We start from the raw sequence: 24630 nt of genomic DNA, 5'->3' as shown, positions 1-24630 counted from the left end.
TTTACCAGGATTTACGTGCCTATCACCTTGATCCTATACTGCGATCCCTGGAGGGCAAATCTGAGGAAAGTAAGATTGTGAACCTTCTAGCCTCAAACAGGGCAGATCTCATTGAAGCAGTGACAAACTTCCTGTATTGTGCATATAGGAGGAGACATCTTTTCTGCCAGAATGAGTAGCTAATTAACTGGTTTTTCTTTCCCTTTCCTGTATCTCTGAACCAAGGCCACTGTTGTTATGCCTAAATTAAATTGTGCAGGAGCGGTAGACTGTGCTTGTTTTATCTGACACATACAATAGTACTGAGCGTGTGAGTATTAATATGTGCATAAGTGCCTTGACTGAAAAGGTTCTTTGATGTTTGTCTGAACAAGTCCCGTAGAAGAAGCACCGTCATGTACTTTCGTTCAATCTGTCTGTATACCTGTTGTACCAACTTATTACATGTTTCCTGCGTGTAATTTTGCCATATGATAAATAAATGTGCCTTCCTTCCCTGTGTGTTTCAAATGCATGCTCACTGTCTATTTTTTCTCCATTGCTTTACAATTTCTTTTAGCAGGTGGCATTGTTTTGGCGAAGCCTTCTGTGTGTGCACAGAGGCCTGTTTGTTGGCCACTGTCCCTCAGCCTACTGTTTCTCAGTCCAAGAGCCAAAGGCTTGATGTGGACAAGGGTTTTCTGTCCAATCTGAGCCTGAGCCTTGAGCCATGGCTTGCAGTTCTGATTCAAAGGGGAAGCATGAATCATAGCTTGTTGGCTAGGATATAGCAGCAAATATGGTTCATCCCCAAATAAGGAGCGAAGGAATAGTAGTGCATGGGATTAGTGGGAGGAGGAGGACGGATTGTAGAAACTGAAAGCTTATTCATGTCAGGCTAAGCCATAGTTTGGCACTGTACTTGAGACAATCCTATATATCTTCTTTTGCTTTGGGGACGGGGGCAGCTGTTCATGCTGTTTCGCACCCCTTGCTCCTTTCCTCTTCCCTTTCTGAGCTGCGCTTGATCCAAGGCTTCCTGTTTAGATCAAGCTCCAATTCTCTGTAATGTCCAGGTGCAGCTGTTTTGGTGTATCGGCGTTTGTTTACTGCACACAAACCACTGGGGTTAAAGGCAGGTTTACAGTCATAGAATCTTGGGGGGTTGTGTGAAATAAACAAACTCCAGTTCACCTGCCATATGATAGATAAATAAAATAGTCCAGTTCACTAAGGCACCTGCATCCAGGTTTCATGGTTGATCAGATTGGGAAATGTTCAATGAAGCTCCACGAGTGAGAGGGGCAGGGAAGTAGGGAATGGTGAGGGATGTGTGCAATAAGCTATGTCCGTGCTCCATCACAGTTTAATTACAGCTTGTCTGGATGCAGCCAGTCTCTCTCTCTCTCTCCCTCTCTCTGATTGTTGCCTTTCTAAAGATGGAAGACACCTGTGTGTTCTTTTGAGAGTGGTTGCATCTTCCTCTCATGGTCTGTAAGTACATCAGAAAGTAGATGGAATTGTTCTGGGAAAGGCTGTGTTTGATTAGTGCATACTAAATGCTTAATGATTTTCATGGTTTACCACTGTATTATATGGTTTCTGATATTATGCCATGCTAAATCATCTTTGATTTGCCCCTTTGAAATGTGTGGGTCTCGGAGGTGGTTAGAGGATGTGTGAGTGGGTTGTTTGCTCAGGAAATAATGGCATTGGAACAAAAAGCTCTTCAAAGTGGGCATTACTAAGACACGAAAGACGGGGTGGATTTGTAGGTGTGTGGCTCTACGTGAGCCTAACAAGGCAACTGTGATTGACAGCAATTCATTTACCACACATTGAGGAAGTGAGTCTTGGGCACTGCAGGGAAGCAAAAGTGACCATTATCTTGGATTTGCAGAACATATATTGCCAATGTGTGAAGGAAATCAAAACCTTGCTCATTTTAAAAAGTCATAATGAACCATGTCAATTTTTATTCCTGAGAGCTTTATAAAGCTGTTTCATCTGTTGCTTTCCAGGGACTAGCATTATCAATCTGTGAAAACCGCACATTGAAATTCAAGTTTGTCTAAATGTGATCATCTGTAGAAATTTTTCTCAGTACTTATGGAGCTTGTATGAATTCAAAATTATGCCAACTTGGTATTTTGATTTTTCAGTTGGCAAAAAAATTTAACGTCTTAATATTTTCAGGGGGTGCAAGACTTGGTAAACAACTAGAAGAGATCATATTTTGTACTTGGGTATGATGTACACACAGTTGGCAAGGAAATATCTGAATGATCCAGCATTTTTTGGTACAGCTGATTGAACTCTCATAATGGTGTTAGCTAAATACAGGGAACTGCTGGGCAGGTTTGGTCTTGCTCTCCTTTCTCTTGAGACAATATCTGTTTTTAAAGATTTATGTCTTGTATTCCTCAGCCAGCATTGGTTCTCAAGGCAGCTCGCAATAGGATGAAAACACCATAATGTGGCACAAATATTTATACCCAACATCTGTTTCAAAATTTTGTGAGCATCTTGGATCTGGTTTACACATACAAAACTAGCCAAGCAGCCCTTTTTGGATTTGTTCCTCAACAATAGTTGCTCTTAAAACAGAATAACTGCTGGTGCAAAAGCCAGAGTAAAATGACACACTGCCCACTGGCAGTGCCAACTGGCAATATTCTATACTATTAAATCACAAATGAAGTATTACAAATGAAGATAAATTCAGGTGGGTAGCCGGTCTGAAGCAGCAGAACAAAGTCTGAGTCCAGTGGCACCTTTAAGACAAATGAAGATATTCTTTTTTTGTTTCTGAAGGTAAAGAAATTCTCAGTTTCAAAGACTCATCGAAAGAAATCGAGTTCTAGGAAATGGGCCTCTTAGGAGGAAATGCTCTCCATGAGCATGTATATGAAGGCTGCCATGCAATGCAAATGCATATGCATACCCAGCTGCAACTCCTTGTATTGCTCCGGAATTTGTTCCTGAAGAAGTTACTTGACTTTCAGGAGCAGTTTCAGGCTCTGAGTATGTACACACATAGGCATGCACAAAAGGGGGCCTTCAGAAGCCAAATGGCACGTGGAACACCCTGCGCAGCCCTCTAGATCCCCAGCAGGGATGATGAATTTGTGCTTATTGTCTTGTGTAGGAGTGATGCGAAGCTCAGTATATGCCAGTTCAACATTTTTAGAACTGGCTGTTTGTCTGGATCATGAAGAGGAGCAAAAGTTAAATGGAATGTGAATTCAGAGCATTTCAGAGAAGCAATTAGCTTAAATTTGGTGAAGGGGAAATGTTCAAAAGAACTGTTGGTAGTGACTGGGGGTAGCCGTGTTGGTCTGTAGAAGAACAGTTAGATTTGAGTCCAGTAGCACCTTAGAGACCAACAAGAGTTTCAGGGTATAAGGTTTCAACTGTCAAAGCTCCTTTTATCAAATTGTTGTTGTTGTTCAGTCGCACAGTCGAGTCCGACTCTTCGCGACCCCATGGACCAGCTCCCGCCAGGCCCTCCTGTCTTCCGCCGTCCTCTGAAGTTGGCTCAATTTCATGTTCGTAGCATCGATAACACTGTCCAACCATCTCATCCTTTGCCGTCCCCATCTTCTTTGACCTTCAATCTTTCCCAGCCTCCCATTATCAAATATGCGATGTTAAAGGAAGATTCAGTTCTTGAAACTCTTACTGATCTCTAAGGTGCTATTGGACTTGAGTCTGACTGTTGGTAGTGAAACCACCTGGTTAATGCACACACTTAACGGAACTGAGTTTGTTTTGTGCAGGATAGATCTAGAGGTAGCAGCAGCAGCAGATGATGTAGATTATGGGGAGAGACTGGTAGTGCAATCCCGAGCAGAGTTACACCCTTCTAAGTCCATTGAAGTTGATGGGTTTAGAAGGTTGTAACTGCTTAGGATTGCTGAACTCTTTGTGGGGGGGAGGGTGTCCTAAATTTCAAGTCCAACATAGCTTGCTAGATACTGTCATGGGGACATCATCACCTCTATAATTCTCCAGTTTTAATATGAATAGAGCGATTGTATCACACGTTTGTGAGGGTGAATGAAACATGAACTGTAACAGAGTATGTTGATGGCAACGTGTGAATGATAAACTTGTTTTCTGGAATCCTAACTGTAGAATAATACAACAGGTTTTAAAAAGCTCTGTAAATGGTGTTGTCTGATCATGGCCACTTATGCTTCCTCTGCTGTGTTAGTTTAGGATTTTCTGTAGATCCAGTTGAGGAGTAGAGAAGGACAGGTAGTCTGCCTTGTCTGGATTGAGCTTCTAGTTAGTATTTATCGGTGCCCAGTATTTACTTTGAGTGGTATTGTGGAAAGGCTGTTGCTAGGATTTAAGGGGTGCTTATATGATAGAAATGCCATTGTCTCCCTTTCTTTGTCCAGTGACTTTGTTGCTCTGTATATACTATTAAGTCATCTATCATATTACTTTGTTGCTACTTAATCATATGCCTTTTTGCCGTCAGTCTGATAAGTTGCCATATTATTAACTGGAGCCCAGTGAAGAGAGGAAACATGTTTTGGCAAACTTGATGTGGGATTTAAGCTGAATACAGTTGCGCTGTTTGACTGATGTTTCTCTGATAACATCAGCAGATGAAGTTTGTGTGTTTCTTGCAGAGAGGAAAAAGTGGTACAAAAAGAAAATCCTACCAAAAAATTTTCTGATTGTCTTTACTTTTGTGGGAGAAAGCAAAGTGTTTTTAAAATGGACATTTTATTAGTGAATCAGTCTTTTAAAAGTAAACTTGACTGAAGGAACTTTTCTTCAGGTTATAGAAAAGAGATTTGCCTAGTCACGCCTAGTGCATGTAATGCATCTCTTTCCTGTCTCAAATACTTCAGCTAACTAAAATGTTCATGTAATACACTGATAGGTGACCTCTGTACACAGAAGTAAAATATGATTGAAATTGGGTAATCGCACAATGAATATGTAGTCTTGAGCCTTTCTGGGCTAACACTCTTTAGCCCAAAGGGTTTAATAGTCAAAGCCTTAATTTAAAGCTGGACTGAGTTTTTAATAAAAATTGTAAAGGAGTTCAATGATAATCAATGGTCCAGCTCCACCTTGATCCCAGTGACATCAGAAGAAACAGGGGCCTGCAAGAAACTCCAGTCCTCCTATATTCCACCCTCCCAGCCATCCCCTTCCTTGTCCCCAACACTTAGACTCTATAGCAAGATCCCTGCTGCTACCAGTTATGCTGTTGCAGCCATCACATGGAAAGCTTGCATAGTCTGTTGGCTCTCCAGGGCAACTGACTGACTACTGTACTGGACTAGATGGTCACTGTTCTGATCCAGAATGTGGGTGGGTCGAGTGAAAGATTTAATCCTTTAAACTTCCACTTCCAGTATTCATTACGATCACTCACGTGCAAGGGTAGTGAGACAAAAAGGCTTTGAGGATTCTCTGCCATGTTAAGTATGGGCAGTACTTTGTGATACAACCGGTAGTATTCTTCATCACGTAAAAATGGCCCAGAAATAAAGATCTGCTTCAGATTTCCCTTCCTTGAATATTTCAGGGTAATTAGGCTTGACATCGGAAGTTCTTAGACAAATATTGCCTTTGCCGTTGGCTTCTGTTTCCGCATGTTGATCAAGTTGATGGCACTTGTGTATAATTCAAGGGAGTATACTCTAGCTTGAATAAGCAGTTTTAAAATGTCCTTTTACATTTATTGACAGCTAATTTAAAATGCAGCTGAAAGAATGCTAAAGAAAACCCAGCATATGATGAAAATGTGCACTTCTATGCAGATTTTTTGACTCTAGGGAATAGCTTTCAGATGTTGTACAGTATACGCTAGTTTATAGCTGCCTGTGATGTAGTTAGACGTAGAGGGAAGTTTTAGAGGTATTAAAATATATATTGGAACTTTCTGATGATAACTAGCTTGAATGAAATAGGAAATTTGTATTTGTGTCTAGAACAATTGTTTCACAATGGCTAAAATGAAATAACAAAATGACAGCTCTCCAAAACTGATGTTCCTGTTGTTGTTTTTTATATGTCTTTGTGAATTTAATTTAAATAAAGATTTTAAGCCTTCGATAACATATCATTGTAAAAATGTTGTATTTCAGTAAAACTAGATGAGTTATCTAGCCAAAATTTAAATTGGAGAGAGGATTCTCAAAGTAGTTGGTAATTTATATTTGAGCATATTACTAGGATGGGAACCTGGAAATATTTTCTGAATGTGACTATTGATGTATGTGAATATAAAAAAAAATTAATAACCTACATCTGTCCAGCTACCCAGAAATGTGTTACTTGTATCAACATGTGAAGTAAAGTCTATTCACAAGCCAATAAAAAGTAACGCACTGTAGAAAATATATAGCTGCATGACCTAATCCTTTAAACGAACTGTGTGATTTATTAGAAATAGGCTTCTGGCTGCAGAGCCATGAGCTTTATTGTATAATGTATTTGTGTCATATTAGTAGCAAGCTATGTTAATACAACTGAGTGGCTTAATAATAATGCTCATTAGGAAACTTTCCCCCTCTTTTCTCGTGATTTGACTGAGAGACCTCTTCACCCTAGATGTTCATGCTAGAATCAGTGGAGGTGTAAATTACAAGATAGTGTTTTCAACAGAGAGTTTTAACTACCAGCTGCTCTGGATGCAGTGGGGTAGGGGAATGAAACACATGCTGATGCGTTCATCTGTCAAGGTCAAGAGCAGCCCCTGAATGGTCTGAAACCAAATGAGGAAGCAAACTCATATATCCCTGAAGCCATTGCAGGGGCTCCACTGTTGCCTATCTGCTTGAATTGTTGAAAGGAGCTGGCCCTAGGGACCATGCAGTTGCAACAGCTTTGCTTTGGCACTTTCTGGCGTAAGAGCTGCAGCAGTGATGGGTCCCCTCCAAGCCCAAAAAGACTTTGCTGCAGTCTCTTGGCTAGATCCATACATACTCTTCCTAGCCTGAGTAGAATTCTGTTTATTCCAAGCAATGTACCAACTTAGCGAAATATGCAAACTTATTTAAAATCAGTTCATTTAAATAAAGATTTTAATTGGTGAAAGACCTCAAAAATTTACTTATATATATTTACTAAATTTTGCTTTTGGCCTTTGTTGCTCTGGGTTTCCTGGCTTGGAATATGGTTAACTGTAAGTGATCTCACTTTTTACATGCCTTCTATTAAAACTGCTCTGTATATGTGTATGTGAGAGATTAAGAGGTTGGGTGCATGAGAACAACAAATTGTGGCTCATTCAACTGTCTGAAAATCTAGAGCAGTCTGAATATGTTGTCCTTATTTGTAAGGAAGGATGCTGATTAAATTTGGTGGTTTTTTAAAAATGCTGCACATGTTTTGCCATTGCCTGTCACCTGTTCTCTTTGACTGTGTTGCTTATCGTATTCATGTTGCTTTGAAATCAGAATCTCTCCTCTTAAGCAGCAAATAACATGGTACTAGCTCTAGGCAGCATCCTATCATAGAGTAATTGAATACAGGCTGGGTTATTGGTTCCTTTTTCTCGGTTCTCTTAGGAAGCCAGCTCTATCTCACAGGGACTACATGGCTGTCGAAATCCAGATGCTTTAATAAATTAACCCCTTTCTTAGCATCGTGGCAGAGAAAGTGTTTTGTAAGGCTGCCTGCACTGAAATATTAAGAGGGACACCTTGCAGCAAAGTGTATACAAACAAAGCTAATATCTGGAACATTCTTTGAGTGTTTGATTATACTTGGTTGGCATCTATAGACTGTCTGCCTGAAGCACACTTTGAAAAACAATATAGACATTGCATAGGGATTATGTGAACAGGTAGTCTATTGTATAATAAGGATCCCTGTAGTATACATCTGACTTGCACAATCTGCATGAACATTTGTGTTTCCTTCATAGGTGGGTGTCAAACATTGCTCTGCTCAGTTTGCCATGGATGCAGGGGGGAGGGAATTCCTGGGGGGGGGAGTGAGTGTGGAGTGTATGACTGCACTATCATAGAGGCTGTAATTCTTCCAAAGAAGCCTTCCTCTCCCAGAGGAATGTCATTGAAACTTTTGGTGCCAGCTTGCTTGTGTAGATAATGGGATTGTATATTTCTCAGGTGAAAGGGGGGTAGGAAATGTTATGGCTAGGTGGGAGGGATGTGACATATGAATGACCATTAGGAGGAATTTCATTTGAATTACCTATACCTATGATTGTACCCACCAAAATCTCCAGTTCTGACACAGCATGGTTATGACCTGGATCTTGATTAAATCTCAATAAACATATCACTGCCAAAGAGAGTGTTGTTGAGAGTAACTTGACCAGGAGTCTGACAGATGGGTTTGCATAGTGAGCATGGATGTGGCATGAACATCTGGAGTGCTAGTCCAGGAGATACAGGAGTTATCATCTGGACATGCCTGATTTTTTTTTTTTTGGCTGAGAAGCATGTACTCATAGTTCTGATGGAACCAGTAAGCTACAAACCAGTATACCCCCAGAAGAGTGTTATGCTCAGGAGATTAGAATTTATTGGTGGTTCCTAGCCTGAGAGACGGCCGGCTGTCCTTGACCAGAGCCAGGGCTTTGTCTGCCCTGGCTCCAACTTGGTGGAGCTCTCTGCTGAATAACATCCATGACTTGCAGGACATACTACAATTCCGCAGGGCATGCAAGGCAGAGATGTCCCGCCAGGCGTTTGGTTGAAGACAGTGACGGTCCCATCTTGGCACTCCCATCCTCTTGCCCCTTCCCCCATGAGACAGTGGTGCGGTTAGGATTTTAGCGCCAACTATAGCTAATCAGAGTATTGGATTGATCTGGATGTTTTACTGGTTTTTTGTTGTTCAGTCGCCCAGTCGAGTCCGACTCTTCGCAACCCCATGGACCAGCTCCCGCCAGGCCTTCCTGTCTTCCGACGTCCTCTGAAGTTGGCTCAATTTCATGTTCGTTGCGTCGCTGACACTGTCCAACCATCTCATCCTTTGCCGTCCCCGTCTTCTTTGACCTTCAATCTTTCCCAGCATCAGGGTCTTCTCCAGTGAGTGCTCCCTTCTCATTTGGTGGCCAAAGTATTTGAGCTTCAGTTTCATTACCTGGCCTTCCAGGGAACAGTCAGGGTTGATTTCTTTTAGGATTGACTGATTTGATCTTCTTGCAGTCCAAGGGACACTCAAGAGTCTTCTCCAGCACCATAGTTCAAAAGAATCTATTTTTATGCAATGTTTTATCTGATCATGTTGTACATTGCCCTGAGCCCAGTCCTACTGGGGAGGGCAGTTAATAAACTCAGTTAATAATTATTAATTAATGCATTTAATGTACAGCTTCCACATCTGTCAAATTATGATGTTGTCTGCAACACTCTCTCTTCTGTGAGCAGCTCCTGCATGATTGGGATAATGCTAGGATGGTGCAGTGGTTAGTGTGTTGGACTAAGATCTAGGAGACCCAAGTTCGTATGCCCGCTCTGCCGTGAAACCTTTCTGGGTAACCTTGGACCATTCATACTCTCTCGGACTAACCTACCTCACAGGGTTGTTATTTATTTATCATATGGCAGGATTACACACAGGAAGCATATAATAATATAAAATACATAACCTATTTGATACAGTGGGTATACAGACAGATTGAACAAAGCCACTAAATACTACTATCTAAATTTTAAATCCACTCAATCGCAGCTGGGGAAGGTTCAAAGAGCTCTGCCACATCTCTGTGGAAAGCACAATGCTCACATAGTTTGGCGGGCTGCACCACAATGGCATTCGGGTCCTGCTATTTTGCCCCTTTTATACAACAGGTCAGCACATTTGCCAAAGCCTGTTTGTATTCTGTTTAAAATGGAGAAGCAGAGAATGACGTCAGTTTGGGTCCACATTGGGAAGAAAGGCAGGGTATAAATGAAATAAATAATAAATAATAATCATCATGGCCAACAATAAATAACAACGCTTAGGTGACATGGCAACAGGAGCAGGGTCCGATTTGTGCATGTCCCAACTGTGGAATTGGGGCTTATTCTGTCATGAGAACCAATGCAATTGGCCTGAGCTGCTGGGTCATTTAAACTTAATTCCAGCTTCTGAGGAGTCACTCATAGAAAAGTGGTTATCATTTGAGCTGAAGGTCCTCCTTAGTCACTGAAGAAAGGAGGGAATACAGAACAAACTGGTGAAAATTTAATGTGGTCAGCCAGTGGGAGTTTTCCAACCAGACACTTCCTTTTACAGAAAAACTTGTAATGGCAGAATATTTAGAAGTCCCTGAGCTACTTCTTTTGTCCTGTTTGAAGCATTCCAAGTGCACCGCGTTATGATCTTGGGGGTCAATCTTGAGTTCAGGGTGTGATTTGTGATTTTTCAGCTATTTGCAATTGGTGACCTGGAGAATTTGTCACACATGTTCCAAAGTGTTGCCTCCCCTGCCGTGTTTCATGTTCAGAATTCATATAATGCACGCTACAAACTTGATTTTGTCAAGCCTTCCTCATGTTCCTCTTTCAAAAGCCATGTATACAGATTTTGTCTCCACAGAGAGAATTTTTGTGTGTAAAATACCATGTGTGGGCAGGCAGATAGTTCATGAACTCTTATTTCAGAAAGAGTAGCCATGAATGTTGAGTCTGGCTGCGAGGGGTATGGAATGTGTTGGGGGGGAGGGGAGAAGCCAGGGGAGGGGATTTTAAGAAGAAACAAAAGATCTTTGCTAGAACCACCAGCTTTCCTTGCTGCTTTTGCCTTTTGTCATTTAGTTAAGACCTTTCCATTCACCAAGGCTTTTTAGTTAATTAAGTGGATGATTTCCCTCTTGGCTCTCTGCTGTTTATATGTGTTAGGTTTTATTTTGCGGTTGTTAAATTTTGATTTTTATTGGTACCATTTTGATTGCAAATTTTATGGTCCGCTTGTACGTCACCTTGGGCAATGTGTTGAAAAGGCAGCAGATAAATACTGTAAATCTGCTGCCCTTACAGCTTGCAATAGGGGTTCTCTCCTTGCTAATGTGATGGTGGGGGGAGGGAATGGCTCCAGGAATAGGGGTGAGAGCCACAAGTTCTTTGGCTTTCCTCACTACATATGAGCAGTGAGTCTCTGCCTGTTGCTTCTACCAGTTTTAGTGGATCATGCGAAGAACCGCCCAAGTCACGTAGTGCTGTGGAACAGCTGAGGGCAGTCTCACCAGTGGAACCCTGCTTTCCAGTGTGTTGTGGGCTGGGGGTAGGCTAGGGGTAGGCTTTGAGAGATCAAGAGCTGTGGGCAAGAAATCCCTCTAGGAGGAAGTCAAGCATGCATTGCAGACAGCTTTTGGAGTGGATTTAAATAAGAAGTATTTAGGTCTTATTAAAAGTGCCAAGTCTATGGGAGATACAGTCCAGTGACTTGTTTTTTTGCCAGCATAATCAGAATTTTTCCAACCCTCCACTAAACAGAACTAAAGGTGGAGCCTTTGGCTATATTCAGTAATCATGATGAAATGGATTTTGAACTTTTCATCCTGGCTGTTGAATTTAGGAGTAGATATTGTAAATAGCAATTTATTGCACCTCACAGTATACAGGTGCAATTGGCACTTTTGCCAATTTTGCTAAATCGTTCCATTTGACAGGGCATACTGCTCGGGCAAATCTAAATGTTCATAACACTTGTTTGTACATGTACAGATTAGTTTTCAAGTGTTTAGATGGCAAGCGTTGTCATTTCAGTGATTAGCAGTTCTTTTCTGTATTGGCAGTCATTTAAAATTTTGGATTAATCATCACTATGTGTGGGAAATATCACCAAAACAAAAGTAATCACCAGGTTGTAAAGTGGGTGCCACTGTTCTAACACGTTTGGTGAAGGAGCAGCGAGTTGTTTTTTAGCAGGCTGCTGAGATTAATAGCTCCAGTTTCGTCAGCCAACCCTGATTCTTAATGGTGCATAAAATACTAATATTAAAGGTGACACAGCGACTTTTCATGACTCTGTTGCTAGACTGTGCCACTCCAGATCATAGTTGGGAGATGAATCTTTGAATGCTGCCACCCATATTAACATCGGGAATAAGTGTTGGGCATAACCTTTTCCCAGACATGTTTTTTAAAAACATGATGTACATTTTTAGTTGGGGATATAGTCCAGCATTCAGTCTTTCACATGCACAGTCCATCAACAGGTATGTTACATGGGGCTGCTTGATCATGCATTTCACCTCGTAGTAGTTTCAAGCTAAAAGGTTTTATTTCTAAGGACAATACCTCATTCTGACTAACACTGAGATATCATCAAAAATGCCGGCAAAGCCAATTAATGGCAAGCCAAAATTCACGTGTTTTGAAAATGCCTCTCTTGGTATTGTCTTCACACAAAGGCGTGTTGTAGAAAAAGAGATGCCTTCGCTCATTAGCATAACTCATTAGCATAACTGATTTGCATATGCCACGCCCCCTGACATCACCGGAAGTGACAGAAGGCCACACACCCTGACATCACCGGACGTGTGTCAGAAGGCCCGGCTACTTACCCTCCTGCTTCATCCTCATTCCCAAACGGAATGAGGATTGAAGCAGAGGGCGGGGTAAAGAAGGGGGCGGGGCTTCACCACATGACCGCCCCGCCCCCTAGAGGTTCTCTTCCGGAGCTCCGTACCTGAGAGCTCCCCCCCGACTAGAGCCCTGGTCTTCACACAAAGGTGTGTGTCACAGGCCAAAAATGATTCAGACTCTGGCTTATCTGATTGACATGCCACTGTGTTCTATAATCACATCACCTAAAGACCTATTCATATTTTTTCTGAATTAAACATTTGCCCAGAAGCTAATCAGAAAACAAATGACTTAATGCTTTCCGCTAAGTGCTACTAATTAGATTGGCCTCTCAGTTTAAAAAACTGCATTTTTATTTCTTTCCCGTAAAAATGATTTCAGTATTTATGAACCACCTGGATGTAATTCTTGTTTCATAGCCCTTGATGGAACTCTAAAAAACAAATTTTCTCAGCATTTTTCATTATTTGCAACATAGATCAAACATTACACTTATGTGCAAATAAACGTTTTAAACATGTTACTTAAATACTTGGAAAGCTAAGAAAATAACATGGGCTCAAGTTGAGATGTAATGACAAACCGTGGTTTGCCACTATGTGAACAAGCCTTGGGTGAGCCTCAAGCCCTCTTTGGAACAATCTAATTAGATATTTCCACCTTCATGACAAACTGTTGTTTGCTACTCATCCAGCTATGACCATATCGAACTGCCTTATGCCAAGTCATTCCACTGTGTTGTTTATCTCAGTATTCAGGGTCAGGAAGGAAGAGATCCTTCCCAGCATCTCACTGAACCATAGTCTCTAAGGTTTGTACTCTTGGTGAAAACAGCTGAATCACAGTAGGAATCCTGGTTTACAGGGCAGGTGCAAACCATAGTTTGCTGGTCCAGATGTGATGGCAAAACTCTGGTTTCCATTTAAGTGGAAATATCTGACTAGCGGTTAATGCAGATGGGGAGGGGGTGTCAGGTTCAACAGCAAGTAAATCTCCACACACGTTTCCTAAGAAGCGTTATGCTTTATTAGACTACAGGTCTGTCACCATGTCCACAAGGTTATTGTTAGGAATGACATTAAGGCGGGACCATCCCTTCATATAGCAGGATGAGGCAAATGGCTAGGCAAATGAAATCCGAGTGTGCGGGCGGGAAATCTCCCGGCGGGATGTTACATAATAAGCGGAAGAGTCTCAGTGCTCCATGAGAGCCAAAATATTCACACCAGCGGTGGAACGCAAGCCCTCCCCTCGTCACAAGGACAGACAGATAACTCAGTCTGGCAGCACTGGTTCTCACGGTCTCCCTATCGCTGTTTACAGCAAGCGAGCCGAGCAGCGAGCAAGCAATGGGGCATGCGCCGTAGCGCCAGAGTCGGGGAAGGGATCAAGCAGAACATGGCAGCCAGCTGACAGGGGGGGAGCATAGACACCCAAGGATTCCTAACCTCAACAGTATAGCAGCAGATGTGGGTTGTCCTTGTGTTTGCATCAGACCTTTTCCATATGTCCATAAGGACAGAAAGATGCACTGCTTACTAAAGATAGACCCATCAAACGTTTATCATACTTCTATATGTCATCACTTCAATTTGTTAATTTTGACCCTAAATGATGCCTTGGTTTTTGTAGAAAGCAAAGAGTGAAAAAAAAGCCTACCAAATTTGGTGATGACAGTGCTTTTCAGTGACACTAGAACCTGACCCTTCTCAGCTATATTTTCTTCTACTTTGCTGCTAGCGTAAAAGAGCTGTGCGAAGTCACCTGCATGACAGTCAAGGAGGAGCTAGGATCCTAGCTAGCAATCTGTATGGCTTTCATGACATCCTTTATTGTGGGTTCCTTGTTTCTCCAAAACTGCTGTTTTCAAGGAAGGTTATTCTGTAATCTGCATGTCTGGGGAAAGGGAACAACCAGACTACATATGCTGGTTGAACTCCCTGGAGGAAGGTAGGGGTGGAAAAAATAGTGTGACAGGCTTTATTTTTTATTTTTTCTCTCCTGTAAAGTCATGGAGCTGACCTGTGACCTTTCAGCTGCCCCTTTCTTGTTCTCAGATGTGACAATGAGCCTCTTTGGTAGGAGATCACGGCATCTCTGGCTGCTTTGAATCTCTTTTGGAAAAAAGACAGGTAGTTGCAAAGAAACAAAAACTAAATACCTTTTTATAGCTATCTGACGCACAGGGATTAGAGCAATCTAGCTCCAGACAAATGCTGAGGGGTAATTTGGATTTTCACTTCCAAGATTTCCCAAGTCCATGATACAGTCTTATTAAATGAAATCATGTGCCATGACTCCATGGGATTTCTGCTGGTTACTTTTCATTGTGGAGATGCTTGATGAAAAGGGATAGGTAATATTTGCTGCATATGGCTGTGGCAGTCGCAGTGCAGGTATGACACCACCTGAAATTCTCCTGAAGCAAGTAGCTGTGATCTTTGTAGTTACATAGCCATCTCACCTATTGTGCATATTGTATGATTTGTGCTTCTTATATTTGGACCTATAATTGTTTTTAAACTAATTTGTAATAAATACATGTATTGTGGATGATTTGTCATGTTTATGTTGTATATTTATTGATTTTAATATTGGACAGCCTAATTATTGGGCCCCTTTTGTATCCATCTAACCTTTCAGGTTCTTGTGGCTCAAGTGGTTAAGACGCTGGACTGCAGGCTGTGGAAGGTCAGTAGTTCAGCAGTTCGAGACCCGAGTTGCCGCATGACGGAGTGAGCTCCCGTCTCTAGTTCCAGCTCCTGCCAACCTAGCAGTTCGAAAGCAAGAAATTGCAAGTAGATAAATAGGGACCACTTCAGTGGGAAGGTAAACAGCGTTCCGTGTGCCTTGGTGTTTAGTCATGCTGGCCACATGACCATGGAAACGTCTTTGGACAGCGCTGGCTCTTCGGCTTTGAAACGGAGATGAGCCTTGCAACCCTCGAGTCGGATTCGACTGGCTTTCGAGCAAGGGAACCTTTACCTTTACCTTTTGTATCCATCTAACCTTTCAGGTTCTTATCTCACTTAAGCACCAACAGACTTGTTAAGTAGCTTGAATTTACTGAGTCACCTTGAGAGATGTTGTGTCCAATTTTGGGATGAGATAAGAACTTATAAAGTGGCATTTGGAAAGGTCTGTCTCAAGCAATATTGTATGGCTGTATTTTATTAGTTTGCTTTTAATAATTATTATAGAACAATTTGAATAACATAAACAGACAAAATTAAATTAGCCTAATACAGGTTTTAAATCTGAAATCTTAGTTTTTCTAGCATTGTATTCCAATGAAGCCAGTTGCCGATTGATGTAATAAGCTTTATAGTAGATTAAAAATGGGGACAGTAAGTGTAAAAAAGAAACATGGGGCTTCCTGGCAAGAAGAAGAAGAAGAAATTGGATTTATACCCCGCCCTTCACTTGGAGTCTCAGAGCGGCTTACAAACTCCTTTCCCTTCCCCTCCCCACAACAGACACCCTGTGAGGTGGGTGGGGCTGAGAGAACTCTGACACAAACGGCTCTTTTTCAAGGACAGCTGTGCCAGAGCTTGTGACTGACCCAAGGTCACATCAGCAGGTGCAAGTGGAGGAGTGGGGAATCAAACCCGGTTCTCCCAGATTAGAGTCCGAACACTTAACCACTAAACTGGCAAGCACTTAAAGTTTGAGAATAGAATATAAAGATGATGTGTAGGAGCTGACAGATTTAAATAAAGCATACTTATAAAATTGGGCTGATGTAAATATAACTTTGAACGGTATTGAAATCTGGGGATTATTTCTAGGGCATTGATCATTGATATTACAGACAGTTGCCATTGACAAAATGTTGTGATAGGTTTGTTTTACTTAACTGAACACTGCTACTCTTAAATTCATCTGAATTCAGAAACTGCATGGCTCAGAAAGAAGCATCTTAATTATACTGTGTCTTGAGACCTGGTGATGATACTCAAGAGATGGGAATGTCAGAACTGATATGTACTTAATTGGCCTAATTAATAATAGCCTCAAAGAAAAAAAGAAAAGAAATTGTGACTGTAATGCTTGCTTTAATTGATTAAAAGGAAGCAGAATTTTCTTCATAAGAACTATGTTCACATCAGTCACGTTGGTGGTGCCAATCTAGATCAAAGATGATTAAAGAGAGAATTTTTACCCTCAATGTCCTGTTTCTGTCGGAGGTGGTTTAGGCTGTCTGGTTAGATGGGGATAAGGATATAGGCTGAGGGATGGCTGGAAAGTCGTTTGAGTGACAGAGGAAGTAATAAATCTCTATCTGACGGGAGCTGGTTGAATTCTGTTACACTGTGGTAATCTGTCATTTCTTACTTGTTTGACATTTGCATTCTCTCACTTTGCCTGCTTCCCTAAAAGTAAAAAAATATAAAACATTGGTTGATGAACTCATTTACATGTATATCCAGTTGCATTGGCCCATTTTGTTCTTAATGCTTGCATGTTTCAGAGCAGTGATGTATAGAAGCATGTGCTATTTAATGTTAAGTGCATGTTGGCAAAAGATGCTACAACAGAGCACATGTTGAGTGGATGGAGCCTTTGGCCTGCAAACCTGGAGTGTTGGTAGGATTTAGCATTCTGGTCTGAGACACACCCGTGCCACCTGACAAAAGGAACCATTGTGACTGCATGGCAACACCCTTAGAGGTAAGAAAAGATAGGAACCCTCGAATAAGTTGAACCAGCGATCTCTGAAAAAGATTATTACTTGTACTGGAATTTTTAGTAAGATTATCTGATATTGTCTGAGTCCGGGCTAAGGTTGCCAGTAATCTTAGCATGTGCTTACAGAATGGAAAAACTGGAAAGATGTGCACTGAAAACATAATTACGTTATGGGAATGTTGACACAAACTGGTTTGAAAACGTGTCATTCAGGTACACTATGGCATTTGGCTGCAGCTCCTGGTTAAGTGTAAGGTGTAATAAGGTACTAAGTGACTGATTTCACTAGGCACAGCAGTTGCAGGCCTGAATTGTTGCTGAAGAATAGGAGTGCTAGCTAAGCAATTTTGAGTGGCAGAATAGTACACAGAAAGATGGGTGTGTGTATGTGGAACCTTTTCTTTGCCTGCTGCTTCTCCCAGCCATCCCTACCCCCACCCCCCAAGCTGGGCTCTGAAAGAAGGCTCGTCTGGCTGGGATGAGGAGAGGGAGCTCGACGGGAAGGGAATGGTGCCTTCCAGCACCTAATGTTTTCATGCTTGCAACTGTCTCCTCTTGTTGCTTCAGAGGTTCCTTCACAGCTCACATTTGAAGACACAGGACTGCCACTCTAATTTGTAGTTCCTCTCAGATGCAGCCAGGAAGGGCAGAGTAAGAGTCCAGGAAACTCTAGGTGGTCCAAAATGTGGTGCTTGGGTTGTTGCTGGGGGGCTAAAATATAGGGATTGTATTGCTCCTGTAGGGTAAGATCTGCACTGGCTGCCCATTTGGATATGGCCACAGTTCATAGTTCTTACCATATAAAGCTCTAAATGGATTGAGACCTGGTTGAAGGACTGTCTCTTACTGTATTGTCCAGTCTGCCAGTTAAAATCTGCCTCACAAGTAGGGTTGCCAAATTTAATCCACTTACTGGCGGGGGAGCATCCTCTCGCTCCGGGAGCTGGCTGGGTGTGTGTGTGCGCCGCCGGAACGTCGCCGAAAGTGATGCGCGACGTAGCACGTTGGGGGCGTGCCCAAGATCATCGGGGGGAACCATATGGTTTCCCCCCCCGACGATCTGGGCCACGCCCCCAACATGCCCTACGTCGTGCATCACCTCTGGTGACGCAGCTTCGGGGGCAGGGTTCCCCCCCGGGCCGAATTCCGTCGCATCGGAAATCGGCCCTCCAAAGCGGGGGATTCCCCGCCCCCCCGGGCCCATTTGGCAACCCTACTCACAAGCCCCGCTCTCTGTGGCCCTGCCTTCAGAGGTGAGCAGGTGGAAACCAGAGACAGGGCTTTTTCAGTAGTGGCACCTTGCCCTGATGCCTATGCCTTTTAGGTGCCTGGGCCTGGGCCTGGGCCAAAACATTTCTCCTTGACCACATTTTTAAGTAAGGACTTCATCTTTTAACCACCATTCTTACTGTGTGCTTTTAGCCTGGAAACTGTTCTTCATTTTGTGCTCAGTGTCTTTTATTCTCTGGCTGCATTTTTTAATGCTGGGTTTTAATTTTTTTATGTCTTATTTTGTAAGCCCCCTTGGGCAGATTCTTTGGAGAGGTGGCATCATTTTTTTTCTGAACGAGTAAATAAAAGAACAAAACGAAACAAAAAAGAGGCTTAAGCTAACAACCCCCTTCCCGGTTTTTAAAAAGAAAACTTGAATCTCAGCATGTTGAATTAGTAGGTGCTGGGCCGATGACAGACCCTGTGTTCACGTCCTCAGACTCTCTTGGGAGTGCCTAGGCAGCAGGAAAGTGAATTGTTTGTTTCAATTTTGTACTGTGATGTTGGGCCAGATATTGTTTTTGCAAGTTTTTGTAGCAATTACTGGAAAGTCGGCATAATTAATGATTCGGAGGCTGTAATCCGTCAGCAGGCCGTTGGGGGTGTGTTAATCTACCGCTGCACTGCTGGAATCATCCTTCAGAAGTACACCGTCAGTTTTCAAGCTACTGAATATCCTGAATGCTGCATTGTGTAGGGTTTTAGAACTAATACTTTAATTCGGCACTTGCCACATATGCTTTTTGGCACTTTAAACAGCTCAAACTCTTAAGGCTGCAGTGGGTAGAGGGAGAAATGTCAAAATATTAAAATGTCAAAATGCTTTTTGAGGTGTCTTTTTTAAAAAGCCCTTTAAAGAAGTATACTTTCTCAGTTCCTGGCCAGAAAAGAAAAATTAAATACAAGCATAGCAGGTGGACTCCCGTTTGCCATGCAGATATCTTGACTGAGATCTTTGGGGGTAATTCTAGCTACTTGCACAGAACAGAACAGGTCGGTTCTCATCCTGACAGCTCAGTTCAGCCCACATTAAGAAGCAACCTCGTTCTGCTCCAGAGAACCGGATTCAAAACAAAGCTTTTCTCCATGTCTGGGGGAAGCCTGCCCCAAAGCAGCTTTTCCCAGGGCTGCTAAATTAATTATTGTATGGTTTTGTGTGTAGAATAGCCAGGAGACCCAAAGATTGTCTGGCAGCTGCAAGTCCTAGCTCTTAGCATTATGTTAGTGGTGAGTTAGACTCGTTTTTAGGGGCTGCGAGAGCTCTGAAAGGATTGTGATTGACCCAAGGTCACCCAGCTGGCTTCATGTGGAGGAGTGGGGTATTGAACCCCGTTCTCCAGATCAGAGTCTGCCGCTCTTAACCACTAAACCAAACTGGCTCTCAGGGCTGCCGATTCATCTGAACACAGCCGTTTTGGCTAATTGCCCCTGAGGGCATGCTTAGAACTGACATAAACTATGCTTCAGTTTGGCTTTGCCCCCTGCCTGGGAGGCCTCTGTTGAATTGTTGCTGGTGACCATCTTGTCAAACTGCCCTTCCCATAACAACGTTGTGAAAGCAGGCTTTAGTCTCTCAGGTTAAATGGGAAGATCCGGGGACTAGGATGTTTGCCTCTTCCAAGGATAAGACAGAACCCGGGCGTCACCTGTTTGGGTTATGCTGCTAATTACAGCATCATTCTGCAGACCTTTGATTGTATTGTCTGTCTGTGTGTCCTCTATAATACTTTTTCAGTGTGCATACACACAAAAAAACAATGCTTTCTGAGATTCAAATTAGAGGTCTCTGCTTCCTTCCTTCTTTCTGCCCTTACTGACTCTCCTTCTTAGTGTCCATTCCACCATCTATAACATGAATTTCTGTGGACATGTATGCTGCAGTTAGTCATGTTTGTTTGGTTTAAAGCAGTAGCATAGCCGGCTGTTGACAGCTTACTTTCATTGGAACAAAGTTCGAGTCCAGTGGCACCTTTAAGACCGACAAAGTTTTATTCACAGTATAAGCTTTCATATGCAACCACAATTCTTCAGATACAAACATGACTACCCACCTGAATCTACTTTTCATTGGAAATATTTATATTTATATAAACTACTAGAAATAATGCCCGTTGTGGAAATAAATACAACGGGATCTAGAAAGAGGCTCTAGGATAGTGCTCTGGCTTTGGGCAAACAGTGTCAGTTTCCTGTGGCGACCTCAGCAGGGTTTAATGGCAGAGTCCACTGTTTTCTCCAGAGGGACTGATCTCTGCTACCTGAAGAGCATTTGTATGTTTGAGTTATCTGTAGCCCTCACCTGGAGAGTGGTAACCATTGTTACCCATTCTCCTCTCCCCTATGAGGTATGTTATGCAACTGAAAATTCCAACTGCCTTGCGGGGGGGGGGAGTTTGAGGTGTGGAATGGACTGAAGTCCAATCAGCTTCCATATGCAAAAGACCAGGTTGTTGCAGCGGTTGTGGTGTGGGCGGGACCCGGGCTTTGCCTTCTGATTGGTGGCAATATATGCTGAGGTGCAGTGCCATCAGCCATACACTAAGGGAGTGCATTTTAGAATTAGAACTTTGGCACCCACTATTCAATTATATATAAAGAGAGATAGTCCTCTTATGAAGATCGATCCAGATGGTCAGCCGTGTTGGTCTGAAGCAGTAGAACAAATTTAGAGTCCAGTGGCGCTTTTAAGATCAACAAAGGTTTATTCAAGGTAACTTTGTTGGTCTTAAAGGTGCCACTGGACTCTAAATTTGTTATAGTCCTCTTAGTATAACACTCTTGGATGCTAATGAGGTGGAATGGAAATATAATTTTTGTGCAACTCCCCCGGTGTTATTTGTAATGTAGTCCTCACACACTTCAGCACCTTTTTTCGCGAAATGAGCATGGTCCCTAGGCCTTTTATTAATTTTTCTTCCATTATCAGCATTTCCTAGTCTGCTGTTCCCTTGGTTCCCTCACTTTTATTCCTTTTGTCAATGTAGTGTGGCCAACTACCGCCCAGTGTTGAACTTTACCGTTCCTGGGTAAGGTAGTTGAGAGAGTGGTCGCCCAACAACTCCAAGCTTTCCTGGATGACACTTTTCATGCTTGATCCTTTCCAGTCCGGCTTCCACCCTGGTCATGGGTTGGAGATGGCTCTGGTTGCCCTTACAGATGACCTCCATAGACATCTGGATTGGGGCATTTTGCCGCTGCTGTTATTAGGTGTAACGGAAGCGTTCAACATGGTCGACTATAGCCTCTGACCCACCACCTCACCGATGTAGGAGTTCAGGGTATTGCCTTGCAGTGGTTTTCCTCCTCCCTCCATGGTCAGGAACACAGGGTGGTGCTTGGTAAGAGGGTCTCCCTGTGGTATCCACTAGAATGTGGAGTGCCACAGGGGGCGATCCTCTCACCAGTGTTATTTAACATCTATATGCACCCCCTCATCCAGTTAGTCCAGAGGTATGGGCTGGGTTGCCATCAGTATGCCGATGATACCCAGCTCTCTGCTATTGGACCGCTATCTGTCTTCCACCCCTGATAATATGGCAGAGGCTTTAGAGGCTGTGGCTGGATGGTTGTGGCAGAGCTGGTTGAAGTTAAATCCATCAAAGACGGAGGTCCTGTACCTGAATCGGGAGGGAATGGATGTGGAAATTGGGCTCCCCACTCATGGAAGGGGCACCTTTGGTGCTGGCCCAGAAAGTGAGGAGACTCGGAGTAACACTGGATGTCTCTCTTTCCATGGAGGCCCAGGTTTCCACAGTCGCCAGATCTGCCCTTTTCCGTCTTATGCAGGACTTAGCCACAGTGATCCATGCAATCTCCAGATCTGCCTTTTTTCCATCTTATGCAGATTAGGTAGCTGAGATTAGGTAGCTGAGATCCTATCTCTCCCCCCAGGACTTAGCCACAGTGACCCATGCAATGGTCACTTCCAGGCTTGATTACTGCAATTTGCTCTACACAGGCTTACCCTTGAGGTTGACCCAGATATTACAGCTGGTGCAAAATGTGGCGGCATGTCTGCTGATGGCAACACCTGTGAGGGCTCATGTTTGGCAGGTGCTACACCATCTACATTGGCTAGCGGTTGAGTTTCGGATCCATTTCAAGGTGTTGGTAATAACCATTAAAGCCTTATATGGCCTGGGACCAACATATCTGAGGGACCACCTCTTCCTGTATATGCCCTGAAGAGCATTATGCTCTATGGATCAATATCTCCTGGTGGTCCCTGGCCCAAAGGACATCCGTCTTGCCTTGACGGTGGCCAGGGCTTTCTCTGCCCTGGCCCCTACCTGGTGGAACGTGCTCCCTATTGAGATCAGGGCCCTGCAGGACCTTCTTCAGTTCTGCAGGGCTTGTAAGACGGAGCTGTTGCACCAGGCCTTCAGCTGAGGCAGGGGGCACCCATGTATGACCTCCCTGGTTTTTTTGTCACCCATCCAACAACAGCTGGCTATTATTAATTTGTGATCCACGGGCCAGGGAGCCTGTCACAGCCAGCCAATTTATGTTCCAATTTCTGTTCTTGGGCTGGGTCTACCATTTTAATGTATACTATTGTGTTCTATTTCTTAATTATATTTATTGTATTGCTGATATGTTGTTACCTACCCTGAGCCTGCTTGCTGGAAGGGCGGGATATAAATACAATAAATAAATAAATAAATACATATCAGCTCCGGTCTAGGCAAGCTTTAAGCCCTTCACTAAACAAGACTTAAACTTCCCTGATTGTTAGCATTCTTCTCAAAACTAAGAATGTTGAGGAATATTTTTGACTTGCTTAAATCAGGGACTGTATGGAGTGTGTTTGTGTATGCATGAAAGGTGACCTCAAAATTACAGCTTCCCCAGTCTCCTTTTCTGCCATGTCTCTGAACCCTCTGTCACTTAACTTGTGCTTTTTTCTCTTCTCCTTTCCTAGGCTCTCTCAGGGGATCCACATTTTTAAAATACTGACCTATTGTAATAGTTTACATGCTGGATTTCCCTGTCCAGACAGGTGGTGAACTATTGCGGTATTTCAATTGTGTGTGAATCTCATCTGTTTTTCTACCCCTTCTTTCCTGTAGTTCTTGCTTCTAGTAATCCCCTTCCTTCAGCCGTCATTTTTTCCTGATTTCCTCGAAGTTCAGACCTTATCTTCATTCAGTTTCCATGCCTACGCAAGGAGTTACAGGAAGATAACAATAACTACCAGATTTTAATCTAATCTGTGAGAAGGATATATTTGCATACACAAATATTGTGAAGAAGTAAAACTCAGAACTTACCGTATGGCAGAGAAGCGGAATGCATTTTTTGCCTCTGTCCTCACTGTGGAAGATGAGAAGTGCTTGCCCGCTCCAGAACTGCTGATTTTGGGAGGGGTGTTGAAAGACCTGGGTCAGATTGAGGTGACGAGAGAGGAGATCCTACAACTGATAGACAACTTAAAAACTGATAAATCACCAGGCCCAATGGCATACATCCGAGAGTTCTGAAATAACTCAAATATGAACTTGTGGATCTCCTGACAAAAATATGTAATCTTTCATTAAAATCTGTTATTAAGGAAAGAATTAGTAGGCACATTGATGAACAAACCTATTGAGGCAGACTCAGCATGGGTTCTGTAAGGGAGGATCTTGTCTCACTAACAAGTTAGTGTTTTTTGAGGGAGTAAACAAACATGTGGACAAGGGGGACCCAATAGACATTGTTTACCTTGACTTCCAGAAAGCTTTTGATAAAGTTCCTCATCAAAGGCTCCTAAGTAAGCTCAAAAATCATGGGATAAAAGGACAAGTCCTCTTGTGGATCAAAAACTGGCTAATTAATAAGAAACACAGAGTGATTATAAATGGGAAATCTTCTCAGTGGAGGGTGGTAAGCAGCGGGATACCACAGGGATCAGTACTCGGTCCTATGCTTTTTAACTTGTTTATTAATGATTTGGAGTTGGGAGTAAGCAATGAAGTGGCTAAATTTGCAGATGACATGAAGTTGTTCAGGGTGGTGAGAACCAGGGAGGATTGTGAGGCACTCCAAAGGGATCTGTCGAGGATGGGCGAGTGGGCGTCAATGTGGCAAATGGGGTTCAGTGTGGCCAAGTGCAAAGTGATGCACATTGGAGCCAAAAATCCTAACTATTAATACCATTTTTTGTGGATAAAGTCTCGCTGCTCCGCCG

At 42.8% G+C, this 24630-nt stretch overlaps 1 protein-coding gene across 1 annotated transcript in view; it reads left to right on the top strand.

The window, feature by feature from the left end:
- The window catches only part of DNAJC1 (DnaJ heat shock protein family (Hsp40) member C1), a 116289-nt gene that overhangs the window by 62793 nt on the left and 28866 nt on the right, over positions 1-24630 (top strand). The window lies entirely within an intron of this gene.

Source organism: Gekko japonicus, unplaced genomic scaffold (assembly GCF_001447785.1).
Source record: "Gekko japonicus isolate JY-2015 unplaced genomic scaffold, Gekko_japonicus_V1.1 scaffold101, whole genome shotgun sequence".
Taxonomy (NCBI): Eukaryota; Metazoa; Chordata; class Lepidosauria; order Squamata; family Gekkonidae; genus Gekko; species Gekko japonicus.
This window is presented reverse-complemented; position numbering and strand designations above follow the sequence as displayed.